Raw genomic sequence first — 21723 nt, forward strand, 5'->3', positions numbered from 1 at the left:
AAGGCGGATTACAAAAGAATTATCCAAGATGTATTACAACAAGAACTTACAAAAAAAAAAAAAAAAAAAATTGGTCATTTTCAAAAAGAGTGAGAAATGGGTAAGGTTATTTGTTTGGGGTAGTTGGCTTTAGTGAGAGGTGGAGTTTGAGACTTGCGGTATTATTTCTTTTTCAGAGTTTTCTTGAAGAATATGGTCTTTATTTGTTTTCTAAAAGTCTTGTAGTCGAGGGATGCCGTCAGTAGATTGGCGATTTGATTGTCTAGTTTGGCTGCTTGAGTGGCCAGGAGGCCATCATATAGTTTTTTCCGTTTGACCTCCTTAATTGGGGGGTATGAGAATGGGGTGTGATTTTTCTATGTCTGGTTGCGGTATTGTGGATGAGGCGGTTATTCAGGTAGTTTGGACTGTCTCCATATAAAGTCTTAAACAGTAGGCAGTAGAATTTAAATTGTATTCTTGCTGGGATCGGAAGCCAATGCAATTGGAGATATGCTCCTGTAATGTGATCATGTTTCTTTAATGAGTAGATGAGTCTTAGTGCTGTGTTTTGGATAGTTTGTAGTTGTTTTGTTATGGTTGTAGGGCATGGGAGGTAGAGGATATTACAGTAGTCAAGTAGGCCTAGTACTAAGGACTGAACTATGAGCTGGAATTGTGTTTTCTCAAAGAATTTCCAAACTTGTCTTAAGTTTCTCATTACTGAGAATGATTTTTGTATTGTTTTATTTATTTGCGGTTGCATGGTGCAGCATCTGTCAAGTGTTATTCCTAGTAATTTAAGAGTGGGTTGTATGGGGTAGTTGATTGCATTGCTTTCAATGTTGGTTATGGTTGGTATTTTGTTGTTTTCTAGGAGGATGAATTTCGTTTTATCTGGGTTCAATTTCAGTTTGTGATCTTTCAACCAGGTTGCTATTGATTTTAGTGTTTGGTATATTGTGTTCGTCATGGAGAGTTCAGGTTGATCGAAGGGTATGAGAATGGTAATGTCATCGGCATAGCTGTAGGAGGTTATGCCTTGTTTGTCCAGGTGAGAGCTGAGGGAGGCTGTATAGAGATTGAAGAGAGTCGGGGATAGAGGGGATCCTTGGGGAACTCCGCAGGGGTTTGACCAAGGTTCAGATTTTTGTTTGTCTGATTTTACTCTATAAGTTCTTGATTTAAGGGATCCTTCAAACCATGTGTATACTTTATCTGTGATACCTATTGTATCCAGGATTTGTAGTAGAATGTTATGGTCCACCAAGTCGAATGCAGCGGTAAGGTCTAGTTGTATGAGCATCATGTTTTTTTCCTGTGCTGAGATGTTGTCTGGCTGTGTCCAAGAGAGATCCTAGTAGTGTTTCCGTGCTGAAGTTGTTTCTGAAGCCGGATTGTGTGTGATGGAGTATGTTATGGTTTTCTAGGTAATTGGAAAGGAATTTGGCAACTAGTCCTTCTATTATTTTGATGTAGAGTGGAATAGAGGCAATGGGTTTGTAGTTGGCTGTTTGGTCTATCGGTCCTTTGGGGTCTTTGAGGATCGGGGTGATGATGATTTCGCTGAGGTTGGTAGGGTAGTGGCTGTTTATTAGCGAGATTTGTATCCAGTTTAGAAGAAGAGTGCGGAATTTTGTGCTGGATGTTTTTAGGAGATATGGTGGACAGTTGTTGAGGTCACAGGATGCATGGCTGTATTTTTTGTAGTATTTGTTGAATTCAGGCCATTGTATGTTGGGGAATTGAGACCATATTCTATCTGCTGCAGTAGAATCTCTATCTATGGGGAGAATTGTGAATTCGTTAGGATGGGTAGAGGTGTCATTGAGGGTAGCTCTTGCATTGGTAATTTTATTTTGGAAGTGTTCTGCTAATAGAGTGGCTGAGGGGGGGGTAGTATTGTTAGTGGTCAGGTAGGGTTTGGTGTCGGTTAGGGTTTTTAGAATTTGGAATAGTTTTTTGGTGTCTTGGGTTTCAGTGCATGGAGCAGGTTTGCATGCCTGTCAATTCCATTATATGCAAATCTCTCTCATGCATATTCATTAGGGCTAGCCTGAAAGCCCAATTGGCCTAGTGGTCCTCCAGGACAGGGTTGGGAACCACTGTACTAGAGCATCACACAGGTGTCTTAAGTAGCCTGGTGGGTAGGCTAGTGAACCATAGAGAAGAGGACCCAGGCCAAAGCCACTCTGACCACTACATTTATGGTGGAAAACATGAGGCCACGAAAACCTACCAAAACCTTACTATACTGCCATATAGGGGCCACCTGCAGCCATAAGGGTTATTGGAGTGGTAGACAAGTGGGTATAGCAGGATTGAGGTGGGGGGAGGTTTGGAGGGCTCACCATAAATTATAAGAGGGTTATGGCATCCTTTATGTGAAGTTCACAGCCCACTGCTCTGTTAGGATGTCTATTGTGACTGGGTAAGACCTGGACTGGAGTAGCCAGAGCCCTGACCTGGGTCATCCAAGCCTCAGCTGAGCGGTTGAATGAGGCATGGAGGGTAGAGGGGCGTCTGCATCAAAATAAAAAGGTCCAGTACAGGTGTTTAGTGTGAATTTTAAGATGACTTTATTTTCTGGCTTTATACTGTAGTGTAACTCTCATTGGTGAATAAACAGCCTGTTAACCCACTATGCTTATTCAAGAAAAAAATATGGCAACTTTAAACAGCTTGCCTCTGGAGCAATTCTCAGGGTATAATTAACCCTCTCACCCTAAGTATGGGTTTCTTAACTCTGCTACACTTGGTTAATCAGAAGCAGTAATTCTTAATTTATCTGTTACTTTGTTTTATGAGGCAACACCACATTATCAGAAACAGCTTTTACTTTCCTCAAACTTTACTCTGTGACCATGCCTTCAAACAACCTCAGGCTCCTTTTCAATATCCTCTACTGACATTTCCATCTCATATTCAGTACCTTCAGAAGATTAGAGGCTTCAGCTCTGAGGTTTTCTACCTGCTTACTTTGGGAAGTGCTGGTCTCTGCCTTCTGAATCCGGGCTTGCACAGGTCTACTTCTCAAGAATTCAGGAATGCTGTAAGTTTGTGGCTGCCTCCTTGGCCTAGAGACCACACCCTTTTCTCTAGCATGGGGCTGACTGCCTCTCAAAACACCTTTGGTTCTCTGGTGCTTTGCTAATGAGCCTGGATAGCTTCCCTGTGGACTCTGACTCACTGAGCCACACAGCGACTGAAGAAAAGAGACCAGCTGTTCTAGAAAGGCGGGGGGGGGGAGGGGGGAAAGAACGTGCATATTGGGAAAAGAATCAGAGGGCTGCACTTATGATAGATGAGAGCCACCACTGGTGCCTGAACCGTCTAATGAAAAACACTGGAGTATACGGTTCTCTGTGAACAAAAGACACCCTGCTTCCTAACATTGGCATTTCCAGATCAGTGAAGTGTATAGTACAGTTTATTGAGAGGGCAATTTCAAATTCATTCATTCCGTTTTCTATACTGCTCTCCCCAGGGAGCTCAAAACAGTTTATATGAATTTATTCAGGTGCTCAAGCATTTTCCCCCGGCTGTCCCGGTGGGCTCACAACCTGTCTAATGTACCTGGGGCAATGGGGGGGGATTAAGTGACTTGCCCAAGGTCGCAAGGAGCAGCCTGGGTTTGAACCCACAACCTCAGGGTGCTGAGGTTGGAGCTTTAACCACTGCACCACTCGAGAAATCAAAATGTAGTAGAAGTGAGCCAAGTCTAGGACAATCCAGCCACTGTGACATCACTGATGAGGTTGGCTCTTATTGGTGGAATGAGGCAGATGATGTCACAATACCAGCTCTGGTTATCAGAGGCTGAAACTCTTCACACTGTTTATTTATTCAATTTTCTATATCATTCTGCCAGGGGAGCTCAGAACGGTTTACATGAATTTTTTCAGGTACTGAAGCATTTTCTCCTGTCTGTCCGGGTCGTCTCATAATCTATCAAATGTACCTGGGTCAATGGGGGGATTAAGTGACTTGCCCAAGGTCACAAGGTGCAGCATGGGTTTGAACCCACAACCTCAGGGTGCTGAGGCTGGAGCTTTAACCACCGCACCACTCGAGAAATCAAAATGGAGTAGAAGTGAGCCAAGTCTAGGACAATCCAGCCACTGTGACATCACTGATGAGGTTGGCTCTTATTGGTGGAATGAGGCATGATGATGTCACAATCCCAGCTCTGGTTATCAGAGGCTGAAACTCTTCACACTATTTATTCATGCATAGGCACTTTGAACATATACTTACTGTCAGTGCACACAACACACGCAGTCATGCAACTGCACCTCCCTGGAAGCAGGAGCACAGTAAGTGCCAGTATGTCTACACAGTGATTTAAAAATGAAATTCCTCCTCCCTATTTCCCCCACGGGCAAAAGTCCAGCCACACTTGGGAAGGGGGCTGTAATCAAGCCATGTTCTTACAGAAATTAACGTGTGCTTATCTGCTTAAAATCTGCAGCTGTTCAACAGGCTGATAATGTCGACTCTGAAATCTTAGAAGGTAGCGTAAGCCCACTTTCAGGCGTCTATTTTCAATCAATTTTGTAAAGACAGTAGGCATCTTCTTGTCTACTACTACCATTTATCACCTATAGCGCTGAAAAGGTGTACAGTTTGAGATTTATAGACAGTTCCTGCTTGGAAGAGCTTACAATCTAACTTGGACAGACAGAGATGACATAAAAGGGTTGGGGGATGCAGAACCCACGGTGAAAGGAGTTGGGAGCTGAAAACACTTTCAAAGAGGTGGGCTTTTAACTGACTCTTGAATGCTGCCAGAGACGGAGCCCGCCATAGGGATTCAGACAGCTTGTTCCAAGCATACAGTGCAGCAAGGTAGAAGGGACGGAGTCTGGAGTTGGCAAAGGAAGAGAAGGGCACAGATAGGAGGGACTTACCAGCTGAGCGGAGCTTCGGGGGACGACGACATAGGGGACGATAAATGAAGAGCGATAATGAAGGGCAGCCGAGTGCATTTAAATCTGCCCTGGAGCCAGTGTAAATGCACATTCCTACAATTTTTACGTTTGAATGTTGATCAGTGGCGTAGCGAGAGTGACCAACGCCTGGGGCGCTGGTGCTTCTCTCCCTCCACCCCGTGCACCCTTTTCCTGCACCTTTTTAACTTCGGCGTGAGCAGCGAAGAACTTGCTGCCCGCATCAGCTTCAGAGCTCTCTCTCTCTCTCCGACGTCACTTCCTCCCGGAAGCGACATCAGAGAAAGCGCCGAAGCCAACGCGGGCAGCAAGTTCATCACTACTCGCGCTTAAGCTTAAAAGGTATGGGAAAGAGGCACAGGCGCAGGCGGGGGAGGAGCGGGAAAGGGGGGAGGCAGAGAGGAGGAGGGGTGCCAGCACCCCAAGGAAGATTGCGCCCAGGGTGGACTGCCCCCTCACACCCACCGATTTTATAATCTATACGCGACTTTGAGCACTTTGTCCACGCTCCGCCTCCATACACGTCAACTGGCAAATATATGTTACCCTGTCCTTGCACTTAGGGCTCCTTTTACTAAGGCGCGCTGGCGGTTTAACGTGTGTAATACAGTATGCTAAACCACTGGCCTCTTGAGCAGGCGGTAGTTTTTAGGCTGACGGGTTAACGCGTGATGAAATGTCGCACGTGTTAACCCCCCTAGCGAGGCTTCGTAAAATGAGCCCTTAGTTTATTCTGGTCAGAATTCCGTGGCCAGTGACATGTGAAAACGACTCTATTGTTTATTATTTCCACTGTATTTCAAGAGAGGTTCGAGGATTAGTTACCGAAGAAACGTCAAGACTTTGTGGGTAGGTGCCTTTTCCAGCCTACTCGCTGGGCCTGCTTCTGGTCTGCACAGCCACCTCCAATCCTACCCCCACGGCTACTCTCGCTGCTGCTACTGATCCCATACCTATGCCAGTCTCTGAATTCTGCTCGCATGGATTGCAGATGCATTAAATCCTTCCCCCCCCCCCCCTAATCTCTGTGTCTGGTGGGAGGTTTTAACACAACACAAAATTTTCTGACCCCTGAGGCAGACGCATGTGAGCTGAAACATGGACCGTGTCAGGTCTTAATGGATGCGTAACAATAAAGATTTGAAGAACCTAAAAAGATCTATGCAGAGCACTGTTTCCTGTATTTCCCTGGTTGGGTGATTTAGACTTATCCCTACGCTCTTGTTTTTGTGCCATTCTATGAAGGGCATGCACCATTTATCGAATACCTCAGCACAAAGGTGGTGAAATATTATCACACTTTGGAAATAGAAATGGAGACGCGAACAGCCGCAGCATAGGAAAAACAATTTAAACCAAGAGCTCAGCTTTAAATCCTGCCCCTATTTGAAAAGTTTATTTTTATACTCCTCAGTTGCTCAAAGGAAAGAAATTGATTTTGTTTCATCTGTAGATTCTGCTGGGATGAGTCGCATCAAATCCTGGAGTCAGCACTTCCCTCACCTTTTGTCGCCCTCAGTTATTACCGGTGTTCTGAGCTTCGGCCCTGCGACCTCCGGAAATAGAAAATGGATGGGATCCACTTAACAATCATGTCTTTCTTCTACAAAGTGGAGTCTTCTTAATTTGACTTACAAAGCTTAACATGTTTCAGTCTGGAAACACGGGTTCTCCAAGCTAAAACTTACATTTGCTTTAGCTCCTGCCTCCTGGATATCTTATATTTCAAGATGAAATGGAAGCTCTGAAATGTGTTTGAAATTTGCTGATGTTGCTGGGGGCGACGGCAGGTCAAATTGAGGAGACAGGGACCCAGGATCATGATGAATGTCTTCTGCAAATCTATAAGGTTAGTTTTCAGATTCTGTGTCTGGCGATTTACTGACTATAGAAGGAACTACTTTACCAGACCGAGAGTTGCTGTGTTGGGCAGACAAAGCAACTTGGCAAAGAATTATGTATAATTTGATTACCTACGAATTCTTTTAGTCTTAAAAGCAGGTCTGCCTGGTTTGTTTGGATTTTTTTTTTTTTGCAATGGCACAGATATTTTGCATGTATTAAACACACAAAATATCTACTCAATAAAACAAAAATGAAAAAAGCCTCCTGACAGCACCCCCCCCCAATCAAAGCGCTCCCTCCCTGAATCCAAAAAATAGCAGGAAGGATGCCCACTCCCTCCTGCCACCAGACACTCCCCTAATGCCTCCCCCCTCACATCAAACCTAAGTATGGCAGGAGGGATGCCCACTTCCTCCTGCCATCGGCTGCCTCCCCCCATACATTTAAGTTGGGAGCAGGAGGGGTGCTCAGTCAGTCCCTCCTGATCCTCCGCTGGCCGCCATCTGCAATGCACGCCTTAGGCCCCTCCCCAGTGCATCATCTGATGCATGGGGAGGAGCCTAAGGTCCTGATTAGCTCAGATGCCTCAAGCACCTCCCCTTGGATGGGGTCTTAGGCATCTGAGCCAATCAGGGACTCCCTTAGGCTCCCTCTTATCATGGATACGAGGAGGAGGGGCTTTGCAGATAGTGGCCAGCAGAGGAGCAGGAGGGACTGACTGTGAACCCCTCCTGCTCCCGACTTAAACGTACGGGGGGGAGGGTGGCCGATGGCAGGAGGGAGTGGGCATCCCTCCTGCCATTTTTAGGGTTGGCGTGGGGGGCGTGTCTGGTGGCAGGAATGAGTGGGCATCCCTCTTGCTATAACTAGGTTCAGTGGGTGGGGGAAGCGTCTGGTGGCAGGAAAGAGTGGTCATCCCTCTTGCCATACCTAGGTTCGAGGGGGGACATTGGGGGGAGCGTCTGGTGGCAGGAGGGAGTGGGTGCTTTGTCCGGGGGGGGGGGGGCACTGTCAGGAGGCTTTTAAAATTTTTTTTATTGGGCAGATATTTTGTGTGTGTAATACATTCAAAATATCTGTGCCATAAATAAAAAAAAGGGGAAAACCCCCCCCCCCCCAACAATCCGGCAGAAGCCCTGACAGCAGTGACAGGAGGCTGCTTCCCCTGTCACTAGTGTTAGGGCTCTGTGCGTGTCTCAATCACTCACTGAGCGACTGAGTCGGTGGGTTTGCATGCAAACTTAATAGTGAATCAATCACTGTTTGAAATTCGGCCAGAGAATCGGACAACGGGATTGAGTCACTATTGTTAGTGAATCTAGCCCTTTGCCACTGGCCATCACTGCAGACCCAGTTCTTTCATTTATTTCTATTTCTTATATACGGCTTCTATTCAGGTACTCTAAGTATTTCTCCCTACCTGTCCCTGTGGGCTTACAATCTATTTAATGTACCTGGGGCAATGGAGGATTAAGAAACTTTCCCAGTGTCATAAGGAGCAGCATGGGGATTGAACCCACGACTTCAGGCGCTGAGGCAGGGGTTCTAACCACTAGGCCACGCCTCCACGTCACACAGCTCAGCCGAGCGAAGTGTTAAACTGATAACTGACTTTGCCACTGGCATCGCCACAGAGCCGGTGCAGCCCGAGGCCTTGTTGCAAGGAGTTGAACAGCAACAGAGGCTTTATCCTGAGACTGTCTCATGAATATCCAATGTTAAGATATGAACACTTTCCCCCCCCCACCCCCCTTTATGAAGCCGTGTTTTTTCTCACCAGCCACAGCGGTAAAAGTTTCAGTGCTCATAGGAATTGTATGAGACGTTGGAGCTTTTACCGCCATGGCCGGCGATAAAAAACGCTAACATTGCTTCATAAAAGGGGGAAGGGGGGATGGTCTGTTTGCTGCTGTAATAGAAATCTATGCCTGTAAAATGGGGCCACGCAGAGTCCTTGGTGCGCGTCATACTCAACTCGACCCCAATATGGTGTGTCTTCACGCTATATGCTGTAGGGTAAACAAGCGCAGACACACTGACAATCAGTTTTAGACAGCCTGCGCTACGGTTTTTGACAGAGCTGTTAAACCTGTAGCAGGAAATGATGAATATTTGGCAGGGCCCTACACAATAGAACATTTGTCTCGCTCTTACGTTACAGCTGTCATCAAAATAATATGACAAGCTGTCAAAACACGAAAGAAGGTTTTGACTCAATATAGCATGTACAGGGCTATACAATATGTTGTTTTCTCATTTGGGATCATGGTTGCTTGTCTAGTAGGATGCATTATAGAAAGAATTTGTGTATCGCTTAAGAGCCTCTTGGCCGTATAAATAATGGTCTAGCTGCATTTTAATGGAGAAAGAGTTAAGGAGGGGGTGACTAGCCTTGCACCTCAGTTGACAGAGGTGTACAGGATTCCCTTCCCAAATCAAGCTTCTGTTTGCAGTGGCGTAGTAATGGTAGGGGGCGCCTGGGGCAGTTGTGCCCCCTGCACCCTCCTCTCCGTGCCCCCACTCCTTCCGCGACCCACCCATGACTTCCCACCCACCCCCATTCCACACTTGTGCTCTCCCTCCCCTCCGTGCCTCTTAATCTTCGCCAGCGCGAGTGGCCCATGCAAGCATGCTCCTCACAACAGCATTGAATTTCCCTCTGATGTCACTTCCTAGCCCCCGTGACCCGGAAGTGATTTAGAGGGGAACCAGGCAGAAGTTGCTCATGCTTGCAAAGATAATATGGAGGGATGGGATGGGATGGGGGAGAGACGGCACGAGGGTGGCGTGGTTTGTCAGGGTGGGGCGGAAGGCGCCAGTGCCCCCCCCCCCCCCCCGACTTGGCACCCGGGGCAATCCGCACCCCCGCCACTATCTGTTTGTTATATTAGGCAGTGCAGTAGCACAAGGCAAATGCAAGACTGGAGTGCCAAAATTATACCAAATCCATTGCCTCTCCTGCTTGGCTGCAATGCAGTAGGCAGGCACTAAATATCGTCTGGCAGCCCCACCAGCCAAAGAGTTTCCCCGCCGGAGCCAGCCTGCAGCGCTTGAGCAGCAGAAGTCAGCAGGCTGCTCCTGGCTTCCGACGCCAGCACTTCTGCTCCTACATAGTTCAACCACATGAACAACGCATGCATAGACATGCCACATCATGCTGCTCAGGCTACGGCAAGGAAATTGCCTGGTGGGACTTGACAGTCCATTTTGAGCAGGCCTGAGCCCAAAGTGGGTAGGGATGAAGTTTCTCTGCCCTAGGCAAAGAGAAGAAATTCACCAAATAGTTCCACAGTAGAAAAGAGACAACCAAAAGAACAAAACGGCACTGCGAAAGTAATTTTCTAGGCTGAGATGTCAAGCAGGTACTTAATTTTAAGCCTAATTTATAAAGGCACAGCGGTACCTACATGTCTTTCCAAAACTGCCTCGGACAAGCTGCAGAAGCCAAGTCCATTCACGCTACCTCAGGAGCCGATACAAATGTACGTGAACAGAGCGTGCGCAAATGCACTTCTGCGGGCCGCATTCAGTAAATGGCGTCCAAAGCTAGGCGCTGAAAAGATCTGTGCGGAGCAGCTCGGCGCAAATCTCGCAACTAATGTCAGGCGCTAGATTTACGCCGGCTGAAAGTCGGGCTGGTGCCGGCGCCCGATGTAGGCGCAGATATGACATTATCGTTTAACATACTGCCTAACTTCTGGGAGTGCTCCCTGATCCCCCCCCCAAACTCCTCCCCTAGCTATGCCCCTTTTGAGTCGCGTGCTATGAAATTTAGGTCGCGGATGTTATAGAAGAGCAAATCCAAATCGTTGCCAAATTTACTTAGTTATTATTATGGTTAATTAATTTACAGGTGCATCTGCCCTGGATGCCCAAATGTGGGCAACCATTATAGAAAGCCCCACTCCACCCCAAATGTGCTCAAACATGCCTACCTGTGTATACCTGAACATGGAGGAGTGGGGTACTTTTATAAGTAGTATATATGCACAAAAATACTCCCCTGTCCCCCCCCCCCCCCCCCAAGGAAGGCTCTGGCACAGGAGTCAAGGCTGCTGAGACACTGGCAGGACTCAGCTGGTGGCCATCTCCTTGGCTGGTAGCCAGCACAGATGCTCTGTTACATGAACGGTCCATCTCTGCCCTGCTATACCCTTCCCCGGGCTGCCTGGCACTGGTTAATTAGCTCTGCTGTTTTGCTGCGAGGAAGTGAACGGCAGGGCTCAGCTGCTGTCTGCAGTCGTTCCTCAGCGCACTCTGCTGCTCTCCACGGCAGAGTGTGGAAGGGGGTCAGTGGTGCCCCTGCAACTGTGACCTGCAAAATGAGTGGGAGAATGGAGCTGCAGGGCAAAGCACAACGAGCGTGGATTTAATAATCCTCTTAAATGGCAAATGGATTGATCTCGATTTGTCTCGGCAGGGTCTTCTTTTTTTTTTTTTTTTCCTTTTAATGAGAGAGTAAAGTAATGACGCGTGTCTATAACTTGGTATTTCTACATGGGCAATAAGAGTGGAGATATGAAGAGCTTGTCTCACAAAATCCCGAACTCGAAAGCATTTTTGCTCTCCGCATTTTTTAAGTGAAGAGTCTCCAGCAGAGTAACTGAAACAGGCAATGGCGTCTCTGATAGCTCCCACGTGAACCTGCCCAATTACTCATCTCTAATGCAATTAACTAATTGAGTGATATCTGTCCCTAGACCTCAAGGGCCATGGGAAGGTCGGGCTTTCATTATGAGACTAGTTTGCACATGTACTTTGGTTCATTTGCATACTAATTTGGCTTTGCTTATGCCCTGCTGGCCTGTCTGTGGCCCTGAAAGACCAGAGGCAAGTCGAAATGTGCTCATTGATCACTGTTTAAGTTTAGGAAATCCATATTTAAAAGTATCCTGCATCAGTTGCTGCAAGTGAATTAAACAGGAATTTAGAGAGTGGCAGGCCCTTTGGTTTCTTCTTCCAATACACTTCCAGGAATACTATAATGTAGGGTTTTACCATACGGCTTCCAGAAATACAACGCGTGAGAAATACAACCTAAGGACACTCATCAATCTTAATTTGAAAAATATCTTTCTGGTCATTCCTAACACATGTTCCCTGCTGCATTTACACCTGCTCTTAGCCGAACATATCAGAATCTGGAGCATTGAGCTCCACCTCGAATGTTTAATTAAAACCAACAAGTTTTTCATTTGTCTCTCCAACTGACTTCTTGTTTGGCTCTTGGTTTGTTTAGCCTCCGCGTGTGCGAGTCACCGGACTAGATGGACCTATGGTCTGATCCGGTGAAGGCATTTCTTATGTTCTTATTTATTTAGTTAACATATTTATATATCGCCTAGAATCTAGGCATTTTCCAAAATCAAAAGCATTCATAAATAATTTCATAAAATCATCGACCAAACAATATTCTTTATCTGCATATCTGTAAAAAACATAAATAGAGGCAATATTCAGGATTTACATGTATAGGACAGCCACATGTCCAACAGGGCATGAGAATTGTTTCTACTACCTACATATAGGCATCGACAAATCGTTGGGTCTTTAATAATTTCTTAAAGTTGACACATTCTGTACACAATCTCCGATGACCAGGTAGACTGTTCTACAGGTGCACACCAGCGATACACAGAGTTACCAAATTTTCCATCTGGAAAATCGGGACCCCACTAGACATGCCCCCAAGCTCACCCTCGCCCCGCCTCCAATCCCACCCCCGCTGCTGCCTGCTCTCGTCAGGAAGGACATCCGCCCGAAGGAAAGCTTTTCAAAATCCAGACATAAGAAGGACATCTCTGGTGAAATCCGGATGTCTGGTAACCCTAGCAATACAGAACATTCTCAGTTTAGAGGTCACATAACGCTCTCCCTTTTCCTTAACTGCTGTTAATTTCATCCCTCCTTCCGCTCTTTATTTGCCATTCTGCCTTTCAAAACAGTTTGTAATCTAACAATCTCGAGTAATGTACTCCATTAAATAAACGAACAACAGAATAAAATAAGAAAACAAATAGAATAAAGTCTTACCGTTGACCTCTCCTCTCTAGGTACCAAGTCACAACCGAGTTATGTGGGCCACCTCTTTTTTATGGTTTCTTGGTGGACAATTAGCAGGGTGATTTTCTCACTGCCTTCCCTAGTCATCTTCCCCCCCTCCCCTCCCCAGCTAAGGTTAGTACTCATTTACCAACCAAATGTGAACGGATGGCTAAGTTGGCTACCTGACAGAAATCCCAGCGTGCTGATAGCGTGACAAGGTCTCTGAAAAAGCCAGTGAGAACTAGCGTGTCTTTAGTTGAGCTCTAAACCATTTATGGGAAAGCTCGGCCCGAAGCGAAAGATGAGAAGGGGTGCACCAAAAAAAAAAAAATGGTGAAATAGGAAAACAATACACTTTGCCTTGTGAATTCCAGACAGGCAGGAGATGAAGTTGGCAGAATGAGATGGAAATCGTGCAGTGAACAAAAGAGTCTGGGCAGGAACCTGCAAAACAACTGCAGAGGACAAATAAGTAGGAACATTAGTATAGAGGACGATATGTTCCAGAAATAGTATCTTAAATTGTATTTGGTCCAGGAAGTCAATGAAAAATGAAACAATATGGGGGGGGGGTCACACGGTCATATTTACCAGCATGAGCTAGAATGCAAGCAGCTGTGTTGAGCAGCCTGAAGATGCTTGATCTTGGAAAAGTTAATAACTGCACATACAATATTACAATAATTGAACCAGGAGATGATACAGGTAAGGTACAGCACTGTCAAATCTAAGTGGTGACAAATACCCTGTTTCCCTGAAAATAAGAGCTATCCTGAAAATAAGCCCTAGTTAAGATCGACCCCCAAAGCTCCTCCCCCCCAAAAAATGTCCCCGACACTCGTGCTGCCTGATTCACCGAAAAAAATCAGACTTGTCAATTCAGCAACCCCCACCCTGGTGAGACCTGACATACCTCCACTCTGAGGCTTCCTAAAGCAGCACCGGCGACAGCGCTTTGAACGGGCTGCTTTGTGGCCTTCCCGGGGGCCTTCCCTCTGCCACGTCACTGATGAAGGCCTGCGAGAACTGACGCAGCCATTCAGAAAGCGGGGCGGGCCCAGTCAGCTGCGCAGACAGTGCACTCCTGCCGGCCCATACACCGCTGGACCACCAGGCTGCAGGGGGGCGTTTAAAAAGGTACTGTGGGGTGGGGGATGTTTTAAAATGAAGGGCGGGCAGTATTATTAAAGGTACCAGGAGGAGGGAGGGCGTCGTCTTTGCTCCATAAGACGCACTCACTTTAAAAAGTGTGTCTTATGGACCGAAAAATACAGTACACAATTAACAATTCTCCTGCCCTGGCCTAAAAACTGTACTGATTTTTTCCAACTTTGTTGTCCATTTGAAATTTAGTTGCTTTGTAGTTCACAGTATTTTTTAAACAATAATATAAAGAATTTGAATTTTAAAAGAAAGTGCAATCACTATGGATGGCTGGAGATGCTGGAGATATCACTGAAAATCCTGCACCGATGCCGTCACGCATATTCCAGTGAAATCATTCAGTCATCAGAGCATCAAGCAATCAAAATAGTTTAAAGACTATCACAGAACACTAGCTAGGCAGAACCAGGAATCTGATCGCTTATTAAAAAAAAGATAAGTTGATAAACTTAGCACAATTTGGTACACGGCAGAATTGATTTCTCCCATATGGAGTGGTGTTGTCTTGTCATGTTAAATTGTGGTATACCGTGACAGCCTTGTCACAGAACGTTATCATGCTTGTAAGCAGTCATGCGTCTGCTGTCAATCACACCGGTGCACAATGGAAATTAAGCTGAAATGAGACCGAAGCATCCTTCTCCCAGCAGACAGGAACATTTTTCCATGATTGCCATTGGAATATTGTACAAAAGTTAGGATCCACTGAGCATGCACGGCAGCACGGGGGGTTTCCTCTTGATCAGGGCTTTTCCGTATGTCCTTGTGGACAGCTAGTCATGGGGTCTATTTAGTCCGAGCATGCTTGAGATTTGAATTTGGATGCACTGGGTCTCCATGCAGATTCTTTTTGGATCTCTTGCCCAATTGCCTGTAGGATTAGCAGGACAAGTCTGGGAAGTCACTAGAGCACCAGGGAATGCAAGGGAGTCCTGGGGGACGGAAGGGTGGGGCCAGCTCTTAGTAATTTTGGGGGACTGGAATTTGCAAGTAATGCAATTATAATCTTGCACAACAGTTTATGTACTAAATACAGTGCTCCAAATACATAGAAACATAGTAGATGACGGCAGATAAAGACCCAAATGGTCCATCCAGTCTACCCAACCTGATTCAATTTAATTTCTTTTTTTTTTTTTTCTTCTTTGCTATTTCTGGGCAAGAATCTACAGCTCTGCCCGGTACTGTTCTTAGGTTCCAACTATTGAAGTCTCCGTCAAAGCTCACTCCAGTCCCTCTACACCCTCCCAGCCATTGAAGCCCTCCCTAGCCCATCCTCCACCAAACGGCCATATACAGACACAGACCATGCCAGTCTGCCCAGTACTGGCCTTAGTTCTTCACTGAGGATCCCTGAAGAAGTCATTATGCTTCATTACCACTGCTATGCCTACTATTGAAAGTTTTAATGCATAGCCACTGGCAATTTACACTTAAAACGACATGGATATTGTAACGACGAACTCTTGATTTATCCATGAAATCAGGGCGCATTAAATCGAACGTTCATAAGAACATAAGAATAGCCTCACTGGGTCAGACCAATGGTCCATCAAGCCCAGTTGCCCCATTCTCACGGTGACCAATCCAGGTCACTAGTATCTGAACAAAACCCAAAGTGTAGCAACATTCCAGAATCCCAAAGAGTAAGAAAAGATTCTAGAACCCCAAAGAGTATCAAGATTCCAGGAAGAATCTCAAAGAATAGCGAGATTCCGGAACCCCAAAGAGTAGCAACATTCCAGAATCCCAAAAAGTAACAAAAGATTCCGGAACCCCAAATAGTAGCAACATTCCACGCTACCGATCCAGGGCAAGCAGCGTCTCATCGACTACATAGTCTACACGGGTATCTAGAATCCTATATAGAATCAGGATGGGGATGGGGAGAGATGAGAATGTAGAAAGAGGGCACACTATCATCATGCCTCATTGCAAAGGCCAAGCCACCCCCTAGTGTCTTTGTCAATGACACAGAGTTCAAGAGGCTTTGTGCTAGCCCTGCTTTCTTTAAAGCAACATTCATTTAGGCTTACTCGAGTCTTCTTATCCAGAGTCTGAAGTGCTCACCACATGGGGAAAGACTTACAACATCTGTGCACAACACTAATTAGCTACTGAACCAAAAGGCTGAATTAGTGACAATCAGGAAAGAATATTGCTTAGTCCCCGGGGTGCCCGTTCCCTCTTCACCTACCAAATGCATACTAATCTGTGCTGCTGGCGCGAGTGTCGTGTCATCAGTCGCCTGGCGTGCAATGTTGTCACCGTGCTCTTGGGGGGTGGGGGGGAAGGATGCATTACTCATGATGACTAATGTCAGAAAGTCTCAAGCCAGCTGCTACAGATTCCAAAAAGCCTTTGGTGATCAAAAGTACAGTCATTTTTGGGGGGAACCTGGAATCATTTAAAAAGAACAAAGCATTTTTGAAGCTTGTTAATTTATCAGCAAGCAAGTGAGGCAGTAGTAGCATCAGCCGAAGTGACTACACCGGGTTTTGTTTTGGTTTTCTTTCGCCTTTCATTCAAAAATCAGCTGCCCTAGGTGTGAGCGAAGAATTCTGGAATATACAAATGTCTCTTACAAAGACTAGGGGACAGGCGATGAAGTTCCAGGGAAATACTTTTAAAACCAATAGGAAGAAATTTTTTTCACTCAGAGAATAGTTAAGCTCTGGAACGCGTTGCCAGAGGATGTGGTAAGAGCGGATACCGTAGATGGTTTTAAGAAAGGTTTGGACAAGTTCCTGGAGGAAAAGTCCATAGTCTGTTATTGAGAAAGACAAGAGGGAAGCCATTGCTTGCCCTGGATCGGTAGCATGGAATGTTACTACTCTTTGGGGTTCTAGAATCTTTTGATATTCTTTGGGATTCTGGAACCTTGATACTCTTTGGGGTTCTAGAATCTTTTGTTACTCATTGGGATTCTAGAATGTGGCTACTCTTTGGGGTTCCAGAATCTTGCTATTCTTTGAGATGCTGCCTGGAATCTTGATACTTTTTGGGTTTCTAGAATCTTTTGTTACTCTTTGGGATTCTGGAATGTCGCTACTCTTTGGGATTCCAGAATCTTGCTATTCTTTGAGATGCTGCCTGGAATCTTGATACTCTTTGGGGTTCTAGAATCTTTTGTTACTCTTTAGGGTTCTAGAATCGTTTGTTACTCTTTGGGGTTCTAGAATCTTGCTACTCCTTGGGTTTTGGCCAGGTATTAGTGACCCGGATTGGCCACCGTGAGAACGGGCCATTGGTCTGACCCAGTAAGGCTATTCTTATGTTCTGGAGGGTACAGAGACCTCAAATGATCTGATTCCTGATGCAGATTTCATTTCCCAGAACATAACAATACGCAGCGTGTACAAAACAGAGCAGCCGAGTATTCCACACTCAGGATTTAATAGCTATTGAGCACGTTGCAACTCGAAACGTCAGAAGCAGCCCTCGTGCCTATCCCAATTTGCATGAACATAATGGGCTTCAGATCAGAATGCATTTCTATTTCAAAAGGTTGATCAGAGCTTTTCAAATTCTCCCAGACGTCACAACACTTTTGCTCCAAAGATTTGCAGTATTACTTTAGCTCAGTTTTCTTCACTGTAAAGCCCGGGACTGACAGTTCCTGTCAATCCTGAATCCCCACCCTCCAATATTCACTTCTCCCCTTCTTCCCTACAGGCTTGCTGCTGCCTCCATGGTAAATTACTGCTGTTCTGGGGGGGGGGTTTCATCCATACCAAGCAATGCTCATTTATTTATTTTAAATCGTTTTCTATCCTGTTCCCCCGAACATGCTCAGAATGGGTTACATGCCATGTGGTCCCCAAACTCCGACACTTTTTTTAGTGATGCTAAGGGATTAAAAATGGGGACAAAAGCCCTCCACTACCAGGCACAAACAAATATGTACTTAGGGTTATCAGATGTTCGGATCCTTTTAGAGAACATGTCTGGGCGTCCGGACAGCTCTTCCAAAACCCAGCACTTTGTCTGAAGCTTCCAGCTAGGAGCGACGTCAGGACGGCATCTGCGCATGCATTGGTGTGACTTGATGATGTCACACACATGCACGTGATGTCACCGCATTGGATCTGCCCATGCGCAGATGCCCTCCCGACAAGGGAACAGGTTGGGGGGGGAACAGGGCGTGAATCGGGAGGAACTGAGTGGGCCTGGGGGGCGGGACCATGGCTCCGGATATTAGTTCTGGAAAATCTGGTATCCCTAAATGTACCGAATATATATAGTCAAATGTATTTTATTGAGCAAACAAAACCACCAACAGGATAACAATCAAAGTGCAGACAAGCTCAACATTTTCAAATTACAAAACCCAAACCCCACAGATCTGCCCCCCCGAACAACCCCGCCCCACCCCCAAATCAACCTTCCCAAAAACCCCATTCCCCCCGGGTCCTCCTTCCAGGTATAAGATTACCAATGAAAAACACAAAAATAGACAGGCATGCCAAGTACAACAAAATGGAATAGAGACAAAGATTCAACAGTTAAGCAAACGACTGCGAGCCAGTAGAGTCTTGGTTGTCCAAAACGGTTCCCAAGTGCGCTGAAAGTTGCGGCCTGAAAGAGAAGAAAGGTCTGTCACATCCCTCCTGTTCCCACATCAGGAGAGTAATCATCCTACAGCACCAAAGGGAATAGTCTGGAGCATCGGCTTCAAGCCATTGCAACAAAATGCATTTCAATGCAACGAGGACAGTCCACTTGAGGAAAGCTGCAACTCCCCTTGTACAAGGGAAATAGTGGGGAACAACTCCAAATAAGAGCAAAGGGGAGCTCCACAAAACCAGCATTAAAGCCCAGACTCCAATCAGCAGCAACCCTTATAAAAAAAAAGGCAATCCAAGCACTGCAGTGTGCCCTGATCAACACCTGCAGGGAGGCCCAGGTCTGAAAACAAAGTAAATTGGACTGGTACAGATCCCTGCACAAAAACTAAACAGACCCTCACAAATACAGAAGGAGTGCAACAGACTGGAAATAAAAAAAGATGCAGACAAAAACTGAAGTGGAAACACCAAGTGGCCAGACTATATGCGATAGAGAGAAAGGGGAATAGACATGGCTAGATTCTCAAAGCTTTAATGTCGTCGCTAAACTGTTTTCCGGCAGTTTAGCCTGTAAGCAGTTTAGCGATGGATTTAGCGAGGTTTCTAGCAGTCTCTGACACTGACATGCAAATGGGCTCTTCAACATTGAAATGAGCCCGCCGGTGGATTCTTAAAAAATGCTGAGCCATTTTTAAAAAGCGGCGTCAGCTTTTGGCGGCTAAAAAAAAGTGACTGGTGCCGGGCAGTGTCAAGACTGTTAGAAACCTCGCCAGCCACTAACCCGACCTCCCCTCCCCCACCTGCAGCAGGAGAGATGCCCACACACTCCCGCTGCACCAGTTCCTATTGCATAGGGGGAAAAAAGAGATCAGAGATTCACGTTTCCTGAAAACCACATACTTCCACTACGAGAAGGACCATGAAAGACTACATAATCCTGGGGAAAAATAGGAGAAACAGCAGCTAAAGCAGCAAAATAAGTTGTGTGCTACCAGGCAAGACAAGGACCAAAACCTGGGCATTGTTCTAATGACTGATTTCTTTGTAAATTATCTCCTTCTGTCTTTTTCTCTCTCTCTCTCTCTCTCTTTACCTTAATTGCAAAATGTATTACTTTGCCAACACATGTACAATTGTTATGCCATTAAAGTTATCTGAGTCTGAATCAGATGCAAGACTGTGGAGGAGGTGGGGGTTGGGATATTAGCAAACAGGGGAAGCTTGGAGGGGACAAGGATGGGGATATGATGGTGAAGACTGGGAGAAGTGGATAGGGGGGGTGGGGTGGGAAAGAGTGCACATTAGGGGAAGAGAGCATGTGGCATGCAGTGCATGAGGCTGAAAGGGGGTGTTTGCAGAGGATCCGCTGGACGTGATACTAGTCATTCGGTCACAGCTCCACAAATATGGAATTCTTCACCAGGTTACATTAGGGAAGAAAGGATCCTTAACAAATTTAAGAGAGCATTAAAGTGCTCTCGCTACAAAGATGCATTCAAAACTTGACTTTCTTCTGAGGCTATCTTAGTCTTAATTTTAAGTAACAAATTACTCCCTTCTTCTTGTTTTTCCCATTTGGGGGGGGCTCATTATCAGTCCTCAAGGTTCGCAATCCAGTTGGGTTGTATCAGGATTTCCCCAATAAATCTGGATGAGGTCTATTTGCATACACTGCCTGCATTGTATGCAAATAGATCTCATGCATATTCATTGGGGAAATGCTGAGAACCCAACTGGATTGCAGACTGACATTGAGCATCCCTAGCCTAGGTCATACTCGAGACACTAGAAACATGCAAACATTTATTCCTAAATACAATTAAAATTATTGTTTTATTATCAACCCTAACGATAACATTTTATCTGATATGGAAGTAATAATATTATGCAAATGACAGCTCAGAGTCCATGACTAGCTACGTTTATTTGAATCCTCTGTTTTGCAGTGGTCTTTGCATTTTTCTATTAAACCTATATTTTTATATATAAATGCTACCTAAAGATGGCTTGGAAAAAATATATAGCCATCCCTCTTTTCGTGACACTACAAGAAAAAGCCAGTGAAGCAGGACTTCATTCATGCTAGATCCTGGAATGCAGCGTCCTTAAGTCTTTCTAAAAGAAGCATTTCAGCAGGAAATCCAGTGAATAAAAGATGAAAACGACAAGCATCAGCCTAAGGTGATCATTATTATTCAACTTCAGATATTTTGGCTTGTATTACGGGCAATTACAGGAAATCCACGAAAGGAGACTCTGTTAACGTTTGTTCAATTTAATAAAGACCCATTTTGTTGACTGAGACATCCACCTTGTCTTTCTCCTGTTTGTGCAACTTTATCCTAACACCAGAGGCTCTTCTTTTTCTGCCTGCTCAATTACTGGAAATACAATTTCAGTGATGTGACAGGTCATATTGATCATAAGAACTAAGAATAACCTTACTGAGTCAGACCAATGGTTCATCGAGCCCAGTAGCCCATTCTCACAGTGGCCAATCCAGGTCACTAGTATCTGGCCAAAACCCAAGGTGTCGCAATATTCCATGCTACTAATCCAGAGCAAGCAATGGCTTCCCCCATGTCTTTCTCAATAACAGACTATGGACTTTTCCTCCAGGAATTTGTCCAAATCTTTCTTAATACCAGCTACACTATCCGCTCTTACCACATCCACTGGCAACGCGTTTCAGAGCTAAACTATTCCCTGAGTGAAAAAAATTTCCTCCTATTGGTTTTAAAAGTATGTCCCTGTAACTTCCATCGAGTGTCCCCTAGTCTTTGTCATTTTTGACAGAGTGAAAAATCGATCCACTTGTACCCGTTCTACTCCACTCGGGATTTTGTAGACTTCAATCCTATCTCCCCTCAGCCGTCTCTTTTTCAAGCTGAAGAGCCCTAACCTTTTTAGGCTTTCCTCATACGAGAAGAGTTCCATCCTCTTTACCATCTTGGTCGCTCTTCTTTGAACCTTTTCTAGCGCCACTATATCTTTTTTTAAGCAAAGTAAAAATTCAGCTGGTGACCCCTGAATCAGTGCTAATCAAGAGTCAGACCAAGTCTGAGTTTCAGAAACTTCACGCCAAGAGAAAAACCTCAGCTCTCAGCAACAGCAGTTAATAGTTACCTCAAAATACCTTTGATGTGGGATTACCGTTTGGCAGTAGCAATCGT

The 21723-nt window shown here is 45.5% G+C and overlaps 1 protein-coding gene across 2 annotated transcripts in view; it reads right to left on the bottom strand.

Moving 5' to 3' along the window:
• PROK2 (prokineticin 2) overlaps positions 1 to 21723 on the bottom strand; it is a 79305-nt gene that overhangs the window by 54101 nt on the left and 3481 nt on the right. The window contains exon 1 of one of the 2 annotated variants that reach the window (XR_004537321.1): positions 2959 to 3065. The exons of the other annotated variant lie outside the window; for it this stretch is intronic. The gene's annotated coding sequence lies outside the window, so the exon portion shown is untranslated. Of the gene's footprint in view, positions 1 to 2958; positions 3066 to 21723 lie in introns of those variants that run through there. 2 annotated transcript variants of the gene reach the window in all.

This window comes from Geotrypetes seraphini, chromosome 17 (assembly GCF_902459505.1).
Source record: "Geotrypetes seraphini chromosome 17, aGeoSer1.1, whole genome shotgun sequence".
Lineage (NCBI taxonomy): Eukaryota > Metazoa > Chordata > Amphibia > Gymnophiona > Dermophiidae > Geotrypetes > Geotrypetes seraphini.